The sequence below is a fragment of the Piliocolobus tephrosceles genome, chromosome 10, assembly GCF_002776525.5.
Source record: "Piliocolobus tephrosceles isolate RC106 chromosome 10, ASM277652v3, whole genome shotgun sequence".
Taxonomy (NCBI): Eukaryota; Metazoa; Chordata; class Mammalia; order Primates; family Cercopithecidae; genus Piliocolobus; species Piliocolobus tephrosceles.
Genome location: NC_045443.1, coordinates 34,660,303 through 34,674,051, shown reverse-complemented (window position 1 = coordinate 34,674,051; position 13,749 = coordinate 34,660,303). Strand labels below are relative to the sequence as shown.

Here is a 13,749-nt window from a genome sequence, read left to right as displayed (position 1 = left end):
AAAATAAAGGGATGGAGGAAGATCTACCAAGCAAATGGAGAACAAAAGAAAGCAGGGGTTGCAATCCTAGTCTCTGATAAAATAGACTTTAAACCATCAAAGATCAAAAGAGACAAAGAAGGCCATTACATAATGGTAAAGGGATTAATTCAACAGGAAGAGCTAACTATCCTAAATATATATGCACCCAATACAGGAGCACCCAGATTCATAAAGCAAGTCCTTAGAGACTTAAAAAGAGACTTAGCCGGGCGCGGTGGCTCAAGCCTCTAATACCAGCACTTTGGGAGGCCGAGATGGGCGGATCACGAGGTCAGGAGATCGAGACCATCCTGGCTAACACGGTGAAACCCTGTCTCTACTAAAAATACAAAAAACTAGCCGGGCGAGGTGGCGGGCACCTGTAGTCCCAGCTACTCCGGAGGCTGAGGCAGGAGAATGGCGTCAACCCGGGAGGCGGAGCTGGCAGTGAGCTGAGATCCGGCCACTGCACTCCAGCCCGGGTGACAGAGCAAGACTCCACCTCAAAAAAAAAAAAAAAAAAAAAGAGACTTACACTCCCATACAATAATAATGGGAGACTTCAACACTCCACTGTCAACATTAGACAGATCAATGAGACAGAAGGTTAACAAGGATATCCAGGAATTGAACTCATCTCTGCACCAAGTGGACCTAATAGACATCTATAGAACTCTCCACCCAAATCAACAGAATATACATACTTCTCAGCACCACATGGCACTTATTCCAAAATTGACCACATAATTGGAAGTAAAGCACTCCTCAGCAAATGTAAAAGAACCACTGCTCAGTGAAATAAAAGAGGACACAAACAAATGGAAGAACATACCATGCTCATGGATAGGAAGAATCAATATCGTGAAAATGGCCATACTGCCCAAAGTTATTTATAGATTCAATGCCATCCCCATCAAGCTACCAATGAGTTTCTTCACAGAATTGGAAAAAACTGCTTTAAAGTTCATATGGAACCAAAAAAGAGCCCGCATTCCCAAGACAATACTAAGTCAAAAGAACAAAGCTGGAGGCATCACGCTACCTGACTTCAAACTATACTACAAGGCTACAGTAACCGAAACAGCATGGTACTGGTACCAAAACAGAGATATAGACCAATGGAACAGAACAGAGTCCTCAGAAATAATACCACACATCTACAGCCATCTGATCTTTGACAAACCTGAGAGAAACAAGAAATGGGGAAAGACTCCCTATTTAATAAATGGTGCTGGGAAAATTGGCTAGCCATAAGTAGAAAGCTGAAACTGGATCCTTTCCTTACTCCTTATATGAAAATTAATTCAAGATGGATTAGAGACTTAAATGTTAGAACTAATACCATAAAAACCCTAGAAGAAAACCTAGGTGGTACCATTCAGGACATAGGCATGGGCAAGGACTTCATGTCTAAAACACCAAAAGCAACGGCAGCAAAAGCCAAAATTGACAAATGGAATATGACTAAACTAAAGAGCTTCTGCACAGCAAAAGAAACTACCATCAGAGTGAACAGGCAACCTACAGAATGGGAGAAAATTTTTGCAATCTACTCATCTGATAAAGGGCTAATATCCAGAATCTACAAAGAACTCAAACAAATTTACAAGAAAAAAACAAACAACCCCATCAAAAAGTGGGCAAAGGATATGAACAGACATTTCTCAAAAGAAGACATTCATACAGCCAACAGACACATGAAAAAATGCGCATCATCACTGGCCATCAGAGAAATGCAAATCAAAACCACAATGAGATACCATCTCACACCAGTTAGAATGGCAATCATTAAAAAGTCTGGAAACAACAGGTGCTGGAGAGGATGTGGAGAAATAGGAACACTTTTACATTGTTGGTGGGATTGTAAACTAGTTCAACCATTATGGAAAACATTATGGCGATTCCTCAAGCATTTAGATCTAGATGTACCATATGACCCAGCCATCCCACTACTGGGTATATACCCAAAGGATTATAAATCATGCTGTTATAAAGACACGTGCACACATATGTTTATTGCGGCACTATTCACAATAGCAAAGACTTGGAATTAACCCAAATGTCCATCTGTGACAGACTGGATTAAGAAAATGTGGCACATATACACCATGGAATACTATGCAGCCATAAAAAAGGATGAGTTTGCATCCTTTGTAGGGACATGGATGCAGCTGCAAACCATCATTCTTAGCAAACTATCACAAGAAGAGAAAACCAAACACCGCATGTTCTCACTCATAGGTGGGAACTGAACAATGAGATCACTTGGACTCGCGAAGGGGAACATCACACACCGGGGCCTATCATGGGGAAGGGGGAGAGGGGAGGGATTGCATTGGGAGTTATACCTGATATAAATGACGAATTGATGGGTGCTGATGAGTTGATGGGTGCAGCACACCATCATGGCACAAGTATACATATGTAACAAACCTGCACGTTATGCACATGTACCCTAGAACTTAAAGTATAATAATAAAATAAAATAAAATAAGAAAGAAATAATTAAATGTTGCCTCCATTGTCACTAGAATGAATGAATTAATTTCCTGAAATTAATTATGTAATTATTTATACTTTTATGACACGAAAAGATGGAATAAACATAGATGTTTATGAAAAGAGTATAAATATTTGTTACCAGGCTATATTTATTTTGCAACAGTATCACAATTTATACAACAAAATACTGAAGATGAATTTTTAAAAAGTAAACAGATACTGAAAGAAAAGAATAGTAAAGAGAGCAGCATAGTAGTAGAAAAAAAGTTTTTACAATGCAGCCTGGTGAAAAAGAAAATAAATCAGAACTAACGATAGCCTGAATAATAGAAATGGTAGAAATTGATATTATAAGGGACTATTGTGAATTAGACAAAATACTTTAGGAAGCTCTGGAATGAGGGCAAGTGGGTGGACCTGAGGTTTTATAAATGTCTGTCAAAAAATCTGGGTTATAAATCCAACTTTCCAAAATAAATAATTTTTCATCTCCAGTGCCACTATTGCTGAATTAGGATTAACTCTATCACTGAAAATGAAGTCAATTTATCTGAAAGTGCTAGTTTTTAATTTGGCTTGTAGGCATAATGTAGTATCAAAATTCGTACCTTTCTAACTCAGCATCCCACAGCAACTCAAGCTGAGAATTGCTATATGAAGTCCATAGATTTAAATTTATAAAGCTTTATAGGTAAAAATATCATATAACAAAAAGTTAAAAGGTGATTAGAAAATAAATTGCAACATATATAGTAAAATAAGATTTCTTTAATTTATAAAGAGCTCTAGTACAATAAGAAGATGCCCATACCTAATTAGAAAGAGGCAAAGACTTTGACAATTTTTTTAAAAAAGGTGAATACGTATTTTAAAAATGAAATGTACTAGTGTATTAGTCCATTTTCATGCTGCTGATAATGACATACCTGAGAATTTACTCTAGTAGTCTGTTTTCATGCTGCTGATAAATACATACCCAAGACTGGGCAATTTACAAAAGAAAGGCTTAACTGGACATACAGTTGCAAGTGGCTGGGGAAGCCTCACAATCAACGCAGAAGGCAAGGAGGAACAAGTCACATCATACATGGATGACAGCAGGCAAAGCGATAACTTGTGCAGGGAGACTCCCATTTTTCAAAACCATCAGATCTCATGAGACTTATTTACTATCAGGAGAACAGCATGGGAAAGACCTGCCCACCAGGTCCCTCCCACAACACGTGGGAATTCAAGATGGGATTTGGGTGGGGACACAGCCAAACCATATCATTCTGTCCCTGGCCCCTCCCAAATCTCATATCCTCACATTTCAAAACCAATCTTGCCCTCCCAACAGGCCCCCAAAGTCTTCACTCATTTCAGCATTAACTCAAAAGTCCACAGTCCAAAGGCTCATCTGAGACAAAGCAAGTCCCTTCTGCCAATGAGCCTATAAAATCAAAAGCAAGTTAGTTACTTCCTAGATACAGTTGGGGTATAGGCATTGGATAAATACAGCTATTCCAAAAGGGAGACATTGACCAAAACAAAGGGGCTACAGGCCCCATGCAAGTCCAAAATCCAGCAAGGGAGTCAAATCTTAAAACTCCAAAATGATCTTCTTTGACTCTATGTCTCACAGCCAGGTCATGCTAATGTAAGAGGTGGGTTCCCAGGTCTTGGGCAGCTCCACCCCTGTGGCTTTGCAGGGTACAGCCCCCTTCCTGGCTGCTTTCATGGGCTGGTATTGAGGGTCTGTGGCTTTTCCAGGTGCAAGGTGCAAGCTCTCAGCAGATCTATCATTCTGGCGTCTGGAGGACCATGGCCCTCTTCTCACAGCTCCACTAGGTGGTGCCCCAGTAGGGACTCTATATGGGGGCTCCGACCTCACATTTCCCCTCCACACTGTCCTAGCAGAGGTTCTCCATGAGGGCCCCACCCCTGCAGCAAACTTCTTCCTGGGCATCCAGGGGTTTCCATACATCTTTTCAAATCTAAGCAGAGGTTCCCAAACCTCAGTTCTTGACTTCTGTGCACCTGCAGGCTCAACACCATGTGGAAGCTGCCAAGGCTTTGGGCTTCCAGCCTCTGAAGCAATAGGTCAAGTTGCACTTGACCCCTTTTAGTCCAAGCTGAAGTGTCTGGGATGCAGAGCACCAAGTCTCTAGACTGCACAGAGCATCACAGGGACCCTGGGCCCAACCCAGGAAACCATTTTCTCCTAGGCCTCTGGGCCTGTGATGGGAGTGACTGACATGGAGACCTCTGATATGCCCTGGGAACATTTTCCCCATTGTCTTGAGGATTAACATTTGGCTCCTCCTTCCTTATGCAAATTTCTGCAGCCTGCTTGAATTTCTCCTTAGAAAATAAGATTTTCATTTCTATTATATTGTCAGGCTGCAAATTTCATGAACTTTTATGCTCTGCTTCCCTTATAAAACTGAATGCCTTTAACGGCACCCATATCACCTCTTGAATGCTTTGCTGCTTAGAAATTTCCTCTCCCAGATACCCTAAATCACCTCTCAAGTTCAAAGTTCCGCAAATTGTTAGGGCAGGGACAAAATACTGCCAGTCTCTTTGCTAAAACATAACAAGAGTCACCTTTATTCCACTTCCCAATAAGTTCGTAATCCTCAGCCTGGACGTTACTGTCCATATCACTATCAGGCTTTTGGTGAAAGCCATTCAACAAGACTTTACGAAGTTCCAAACTTTCCCACATTTTCCTGTCTTCTTCTGAGCCCTCCAAGCTGTTCCAGCCTCTGCCTGTCACCCAGTTCCAAAGTCGCTTCCGTATTTTTGGGTATCTTTTCAGCAGCACCTCACTACTGGAACCAACTTACTGTATTAGCCTGTTTTTAGGCTGCTGATACAGACATACCTGAAACTGGGCAACTTACAAAAGAAAGAGGTTTAATTGAACTTACAATTCCACATGGCTGGGGAAGACTCAAAATCATGGCAGAAGGCAAGGAGGAGCAAGTCAAGTCTCACATGGATGGCAGCAGGCAAAGAAGTAACTTGTGCAAGGAGACTCCCATTTTTCAAAACCGTCAGATCTTGTGACACTTATTCACTATCACAAGAACAACATGAGACAGACCCACCCCCATGATTTAATTACCTCCCACAGGGTTCCTCGCAGAACATGTGGGAATTATAGGAGCTACAAGATGAGATTTGGGTGGGGACACGGAGCTCAAACCATGTCAACTAGTAATCAACAACAAAAAAAAGAATTTAAAACATATAACTTAACATATAACAAATAACAATTAAACTAATGTAAACTATTTAAACTAAATAACTTTTTAAATGAAATGGGAAAATATTTTAATATATATTACCCAGTGCTGTTTAGGGTGAACTGAGATAGGTGTTTTTATATTTTTAAGGTATGAAAAATGGGTGCAAATTTTCTGAAACTTATTTAGTTACTTGTATTAATATCCCTAAAAATACTGTTATGACTTTTATCTAGCAATTTTATTTCCAAGAATGTATTCTAAGGTAATATCAGAAACCTGAAAAAGGCTTGTGGCAAAAATGTTCAACTCAGTTATTTATGATAGAACAAAACACTGATATCCAAATTAAATTGTGGTACTTCTATCAAAAAGACTATTATGTATCTATTAATAGTATTGCATCTGGGTGCAGTCACTCATGCCTGTAATCCCAGCACTTTGGGAGGCCACAGCAGGCAGATCACTTGAGGTCAGAAATTGGAGACCAGCCTGACCAATATGGCAAAACCGCATCTCTACTAAAAATACAAAACTTAGCTGGGCATGGTGGCTCATGCCTGTAATCCCAGCTACTCGGGAGGCTGAGGCGGGAGAATCACTTAAGCCCAGGAAGTGGAGGTTTAAGTGAGCGGAGATTGCGCCATTGCACTCCAGCCTGGGCGACAGAGTGAGACTGTCTCAAAAAATAAATAAATAAACAAATAAATAAATAATTACAACAGTATTGCTTTCTAGGAATGCTTACTTATTTGGGAGTATGCTTTTTTTAAATAAAATGAAAAGTGAAAATTACAGAGTACTTTATACTAGTACTGTCTAATAGAAATGTAAATTACATCTATTCTAGTAGCTGTATTAAAAATGTAAATAGAACCAGTTAAAATTAATTTTAATAATATATCTTAAATTGATACCAGAAGTATTCAACATGATTAATATCTAAATTATTGAGATATTTTTCTTTTTTATGTACTATCTTTAACATACACTTATGTATCTATAACATACACTTATGTTATACATACTTACAGGAACACTCAATTCATACTAGCCACATTTCAAGGACTCAGTGAGTACAGGTGGCTAATGTCTACTAGATTGAACAGTGCAGCTTTATACAGTGTATCTGGAATATTTTCTTAAAATATACACATGGAAAAGATATATTTACCATCAGAAAGATTATCCCTGGATGGTGGGATGAAATACCCTTTTTACCCCTTTTTTTATGCAGTTCTGTATCCTCAACATTTTTTCCCTGGAGCTTTAAAAATATATTCAGAAAATAAGGTTTTAACCAACTGTCTAGAAATGTCCACACTATAAATAAGCCAACTTGTCATACCAATTCTCCATTCCTGTAGGTGGCTAAATAACTTAAATTCATAATCCAGTTCATACTCCTTTACTTGTGGTATTGAGACACAGATGAGTACGTAAGCAAGCAGAGACTTCACCTCGGTGTGAGAGAGACACAAAATGGAGAATAAGCAGTGACACTACAAAAGATTCTGTGTAGAAAATCTTTGGCAATAGCTACGAATATTGGTGGTAGTAGTTTGATTAAACTGTTCTTAGAACATATAGTGTTTTATTACTGAATCAGGATCTGCTTTTCTTTAAAAATAAATTCAGAAAATCTGGTTGCTTCTGAAAAGTGTGGGAAGATCAGATGAGAGTAATTCTATATGCCAATAATAGAGGCTTGGATTTTGGTGTGCCTGATCTGAGGTGGCCTGCAGATCACTCATTTGTCCCACGTTTCTTATTTCTCTTCATAAAAACCACATCTTACATTTTTTTCTCATTCATTCGATTAAGATATATTACATTTCAATCTTATTAGTTCAGGAGCCCAAAACCATCTAAGTCATATGCAAATTCAATCACTTTTTTGATTCTAGTTCCTGTTTTAAAGTTGAGCAGTAACAAAGAGGAAACTTTTAATTGCACTTTATTCTCTGTAAAAATTAAGATAATACCTGCTTTACAGCTGATGATTTTGATTCAAGTTCCTGTTAGCATCTCCAAGGTGTGTTAGTTTTTGTCCTTAAACCGAAAATATTTCTGTTCCTGTTACATTCGAGACATTTATGAATGATTTCTTTTAAAGATGCTTTTAGCAAAGAACAGTCTTCTAATGAAAGAAAGCAGAGTTCTCAATATCATGTTGAGAAATTGACACTTGTGTCAAAATGATATTTAGTCGTTCAACTCTGAAGCACCTCAGCATTGTTTGTTATTGTCAATTTTGTTATCATCTTATGTTGTCTAACTATCTTACAATTTGTAGCTTAAGAAAAAATTAGTATGGAAAAATGGTTTATTTATATTGTAACATGCATGAGAAATATACTAAGGTTTCCAAAGAAAAAACGTGAAAGCCTGACTTCTTTCCCCCATTCATGGTAATCCTCTTGACCACCAAGTTACTGCATAAAATACTTCATTGATTAGCATGTTTGTGATTTTAGGTAATCTTACCACCTACATCCTAAAATATTTTTGATCTGTGTTCAAAAGTTTTTTTTTTTTTTGTATTAAAGAATATTTTGAATATCTCTGTGATGATGTTGTCATCTCCATCCTATGACACAGAATACCTTGACCTCTTTCTGTAATCAAGAACAAAATATATTGAAATTGTCCTACTGGTTGCCAGAAATACATATTGGCATATGGGCCACTTGATACATATTGGGCCACTTAAAGCAGTAGTTTTTACTGGAGGTATGCATAAGAATCACCTGGAGAGCTTTTATTGAAATAAATTCAAACTCCTGGGCTTGAGCCCAGGAGTTTGAGACCAGCCTGGGTAGCATGGTGAGACCTTGTCTCTACAAATATTTTTTTTTAATTAGCCCAGCATGGTGGTGCACCCCTGTGGTCCTAGCTACTTGATAGCCTGAGGTGGGAGGATTGCTTGAGCCCATTAGATCCAGGCTGCAATGAACTGTGATCACACCATTGCACTCCAGCCTGGGAGACAGAGGGAGACCCTGTCTCTAACAAACTTAGTAACCTCACTTGGTGAAACTGTTATGTTTTAACAAATGTTTTCTGAACATCTATTAAGTATGGGTCACTATACTAGTTACTGCAGGGGAATTTAAAGATGATTGCTATCCAGCCCATGGACTGAAGGAGGGTATGTTCCTGTAAAGTGTGCGATAAAATTCCAGGAACAAAATACCAGGTAGAGCATGGATGTTTCCTGAGAGAGGTATAATGTGATGCTGGATTTCAGGAAAGGATAAGTTCACATCTGTGTTGAAGTATCCCAGATATGTTCATGAGAAAGTATGATATGCGATTTATCTGAAAGGAATGAAGGACTCAAAAAAGGGCAGATATTGTGGATGAAAAGTTCTGCTTTGGCAATGTGGTTCTGAGTAGGTTATAATGTATTAGAGGGAATTCAGGAGAAATGCAGACATAGAAAAGTAGGTCAAGATCATATGGTAGAAGGGCTGTAATGACACACTGGGGTTTATGTATTGAATCCCATTGAAATTTTGGAATATTTGAGAAACTTTTTGACTCCGAATCAGGCACATTTTGGCATGGCCAAAGGTGTGGGAAAATATCTGTAGAATGAATTGGAATCAGACAGATACAGAAGTGCAAGGACTAGTTGGAAGGTTATGGAGGTCATTAGGAGAGTAATGAAAACCTATATTAGGTTGGTAGCAAAGGTAAGAAAAAGAATAACAAAACCATTGTTATGAATGCCATCTAAAGTACACTTTGAATATGCATAGAGCTTTTCCGTCTACAAAGTACTTTTTTTACATACTTTTCCATATGATCCTTGCAAAAATCCTGATAGGCATACATAACTTATGATCATTCTGCTTTTGTTGATAAATGAAATGAAGTTCAGTTTCTTGCCCAAGTTTACCTATATGACGGCTTCAAAATGTGGAGCCTTCAGATTTCACATTTATGAGTTTTCATTTTTCAACATCACATGAAGCTTGGGTAGTAGGGACAGTGTTAAAGGGATAACATCTATGGGTTTATAACAGCAACATTATTTTAATTGAAGTCTGATGTAAAACACAATTCTCAAAGTTTAAATGTAGTTGACAAGGAAATATATATAGTATTATTGATGGGAATAGAAGAGTAAGGCGTTGCTAACTTGTCAGTTTGGGGGTATAGAGGTAGATATAATGGACGTAGATTCTGAATGGGTGAATTTAAAATTCTAATAGCCTTTCTTTAGTTCTGATGAGGAGAATCCCAACTGTAAACCTAGCAGATAGTTGTAATCCAGACAATACTGGAATTCGTGATTACCTCATGCCAGAGGAATTGAAATATTTCAGATTACACCAACCTTAATCTATTGTGCTTTCTTATGTAAGGTTTAGTTCATGCTTCCTAACAGACACAGATGTTTCCAAGACCTCTCTGTGTTTTACTCTGGTTCCCTTTATCTGAAAACTAGATATTTCTTCTAATATTCAGAAGTCCAGAATCTTTTCTTGAAAGCACAAATTCTTAACCTTTAGCACTTGTTGCTGATTACAATAGATACAACCTGAGATAATTAAAACCAAACAAAAATATGTTTAGCTATTTATTCATGTTATAGTCAAATCATGCCTAGAAAAGAAAATTTTATAGTTATTTATCTGGCAGAAACAAAGAGATGTAGCATACTGTCACTGCCAATAAAAATTCAGCTTTGATAAATACTCAGATATATTTCAGTATTGCTTTTACTTATTTGTAATTTTTTTGACTGAATGACTGACACACACTTCTCCAGTATACTGAAGATACTTTATGTATCTCCTAATGTACCCTTAATATTACTTTATGGCCTGAAGTTTGATTTTCTGCTCCCTAAATCAAGAATTTTGACTTTGCTTTTAAAATTTAGTCTCTGGAGTTCAACTGTGACATTCTTGGTTCCAGCCTGCTTGTGCACATAGTTTTAGATACTCATACTTTTTAATTTGTATGAACGTATGACAGAAGTGAAATAAAGGTTTCAAGTCGTTCTATTTAAAATATATAGGTAATTGTATATTTCAGTGATCTAAGTAATTGCCTCAATTATCCACATCATTACAAAGGGAAGCCATACTTTTTCTGTGGCATATATGATCTTTTAACATATTTTGGGTAATTTTTGCATTATAGATTTAACCAGAAAAGATAGTCTACAGTAAGATTTATGCTACTAAAAATTAGAGCATTTCAACATAAAGCAAACACCACATAAAATCTTTGGTATTTCACCGACTTTGACATCATCAAAGAAATTTAAGAGACTAACCCATTCTCTTCTACTTTATTAAATGTATTTCATGTGCATATTTAATGGTTGTAATATCATTATTTGGCATTAAAATTCAGGAAGAGGAAATACTCAGTAAATGCTTTCTGACTAATAAATAAGGTCATAAAAGGATTTACTTTTTTGGTATCATAATTCTATGATTAACATTTATTATATAAATGTTCTTTAAGAATATCAAATTAATGTGAGGTTTTAATTTTTCAGTTAAATTGTGTATTTAGTTAAATACAAATGAAATAGTATTGTGTATACTATGCTATGGAGTGTTTTAGAATTATTTAGACAACTTTTTCCTTCAGAAACCAAATATTCTAAATTTCTATATAGATGCACACATGAAATAAAATATTATAAACATGAAAAAATGTTTATGGATCATGCTACTTATATTGCTGGTTTTTCTTGTATTATACTATGATTACAACTCTAGGATAGACATGCAAACTTGTTAACTTACAATTTTTGAGTTTACATTGTATTGTATGTAGAACAAAATAAACATAGCAAACAAGAAATTTCTGATGTGGAAGGATCAGAACCAAAGGAAGAATGCTTCCTATGGTTTATGTTTTAAAATGAATTCACAGTGGGATTTTTGTTTAAATCTATAGAAAAATATCCTTCTATTTAAGTCTTCACACATTGACAGTGCCTCTTTTAAGTCATTATTATCTAAACATATCCCTAGTGTTATGTTTCCTAAAAGTATAGAATAAGATATTACATATGTAGAAAGAGTCTACCATATTGTAGAGTCTCCCTTATCTTATCACATCTACTTTAGAGCACAAACTCATTCTGAACATATCATAGTAGAGACTAAATGAATCAAGCCATTGGAATACATGTGTTAAAATGTAAATTTTAATCTCTAAAATTAATTTCAGCATATATTGAGATTAGGGCTACATTTTTTATTTTCTAAGATAATACTTTTCTTCAAAGAAACCAAAATAAAATTTTAGTATTCCCTAATTAATTATATCAACTTTAAAAAAGTGAATAGGAAAATGCATTTTATGGTTTTGAGGGGGTGAAAAAATTTATTACAAAGCCTACTAAGTGACCCAAAGTCAGTAGAACCCAAAGGTAGAACCAACATGCAGACATTATTTTTGCAGGACGGCAAGGATATTTCTTTCATTTTCATAGAATATTCAAAGATTTTTATAATGTGTTTTAGGAACAAGTTACCTGCTACGCATATTTACAAGAAGAGTTTCCACACACATATTATACCATCCAAGCAGCAGCTCACACAGCTTTTTAAATTCTTAGATTTAATGTCTCTGGGGAGCTCAGTAATTCTGAAACTTTACTTCATAGTTTTCGGGAGCCTCACTTGGTTAAAAAAGTATATAACGCGTGCAGACTTCTAACAAAAAGTCTTTTTTGAGGTGAACTATACTATTTCCATATTCTAATGCTTTGAGAACATTTATATTGTTAAAACCATTTTCAGAAAGTAACACTCTTCAAAAACCATATAAGGAATTATTGAAACCTCACAAAATCTAGGAAGTTTGTTTCAGCACTTTGGGAGGCCGAGGTGGGTGGATCAGGAGGTCAGGAGATGGAGACCATCCTGGCTAACACGGTGAAACGCCGTCTCTACTAAAAATACAAAAAAAAATTTAGCTGGGCGTGGTGGCGGGCGCCTGTAGTCCCAGCTGCTAGGGAGGCTGAGGAAGGAGAATGGCGGGAACCCAGGAGGTGGAGCTTGTAGTGAGCCCAGATCGCGCCACTGCACTCCAGCCTGGGCAACAAAGCGAGACTCCGTCTCAAAAAAAAAAAAAAAAAAAAAAAAAAAAAAACCTTTAAGAAAGTAGTTTTAGGCTGGGCGTGGCAGCTCATGCCTGTAATCCAAGCACTTTAGAAAGCCAAGGCGGGTGATCTCTTGAGCCCAGGAGTGTGACACCATCCTGGCCAATATGGTGAAACCCTGTCTCTACAAAAAGACAACAATTAGCTGGGTGTGGTGGTATGCACTGTGGTTCCAGATACTTGGGAGGCTAACATGGGAGGATCCCTTGAATTGGAGAGTTGGAGGCTGCACTGAACCAAAATCACCCCACTGCACTCCAGTGTCGGCAACAGTGAGACTCTGTCTCAAAAAAAAAAAAAAAATTTAATTAATTTTAAGAGGTAAAAGAGTAATGATGTAAGAATCCAAAGAGAACTTTATAAATACCGAATGGTAATAAGTAGTTATTACTTCTACGTTAATATTAAAATACGTACACAATCCCCCACTGACTGAAAATTCTTTCAAATCAGAAAGGTCTGAGTTGCCAAATAAAATCTATGTCAAGGATTACAGTACACTGTCAGCTCTAAATTCAAAATTTCGCTGAAGTGGTGGGATGATCTTTTAAAATTTCATAATGTACCTTTTTTGACTAACAAGCCCTTATCTACACAGCACAAAATAAAATTTGTGAGTTACTTGATTTATTTGAGGCAAATATTCTAGGCAAATTTGATGGGAGCTGGGATAAGTGCTTTTGAGACTTGATTTATCTAAATTGTCTCTACGTATTGATTGAAAATGACAAAAGCAACAATTTACATAACTTTGTACTGGGTAGACGTATATTTTTGGGGTTTGTAAGACTATTAAATCTAAAACCCTGACATTATCAAAGGATGTTTTCCAACATGCATTTCCCCCACATA

The 13,749-nt window shown here is 36.8% G+C and overlaps 1 protein-coding gene across 1 annotated transcript in view; it reads left to right on the top strand.

The window, feature by feature from the left end:
• CPNE8 (copine 8) overlaps nt 1-13,749 on the top strand; it is a 231,885-nt gene that overhangs the window by 131,503 nt on the left and 86,633 nt on the right. The gene's annotated exons all lie outside the window — the stretch shown is intronic.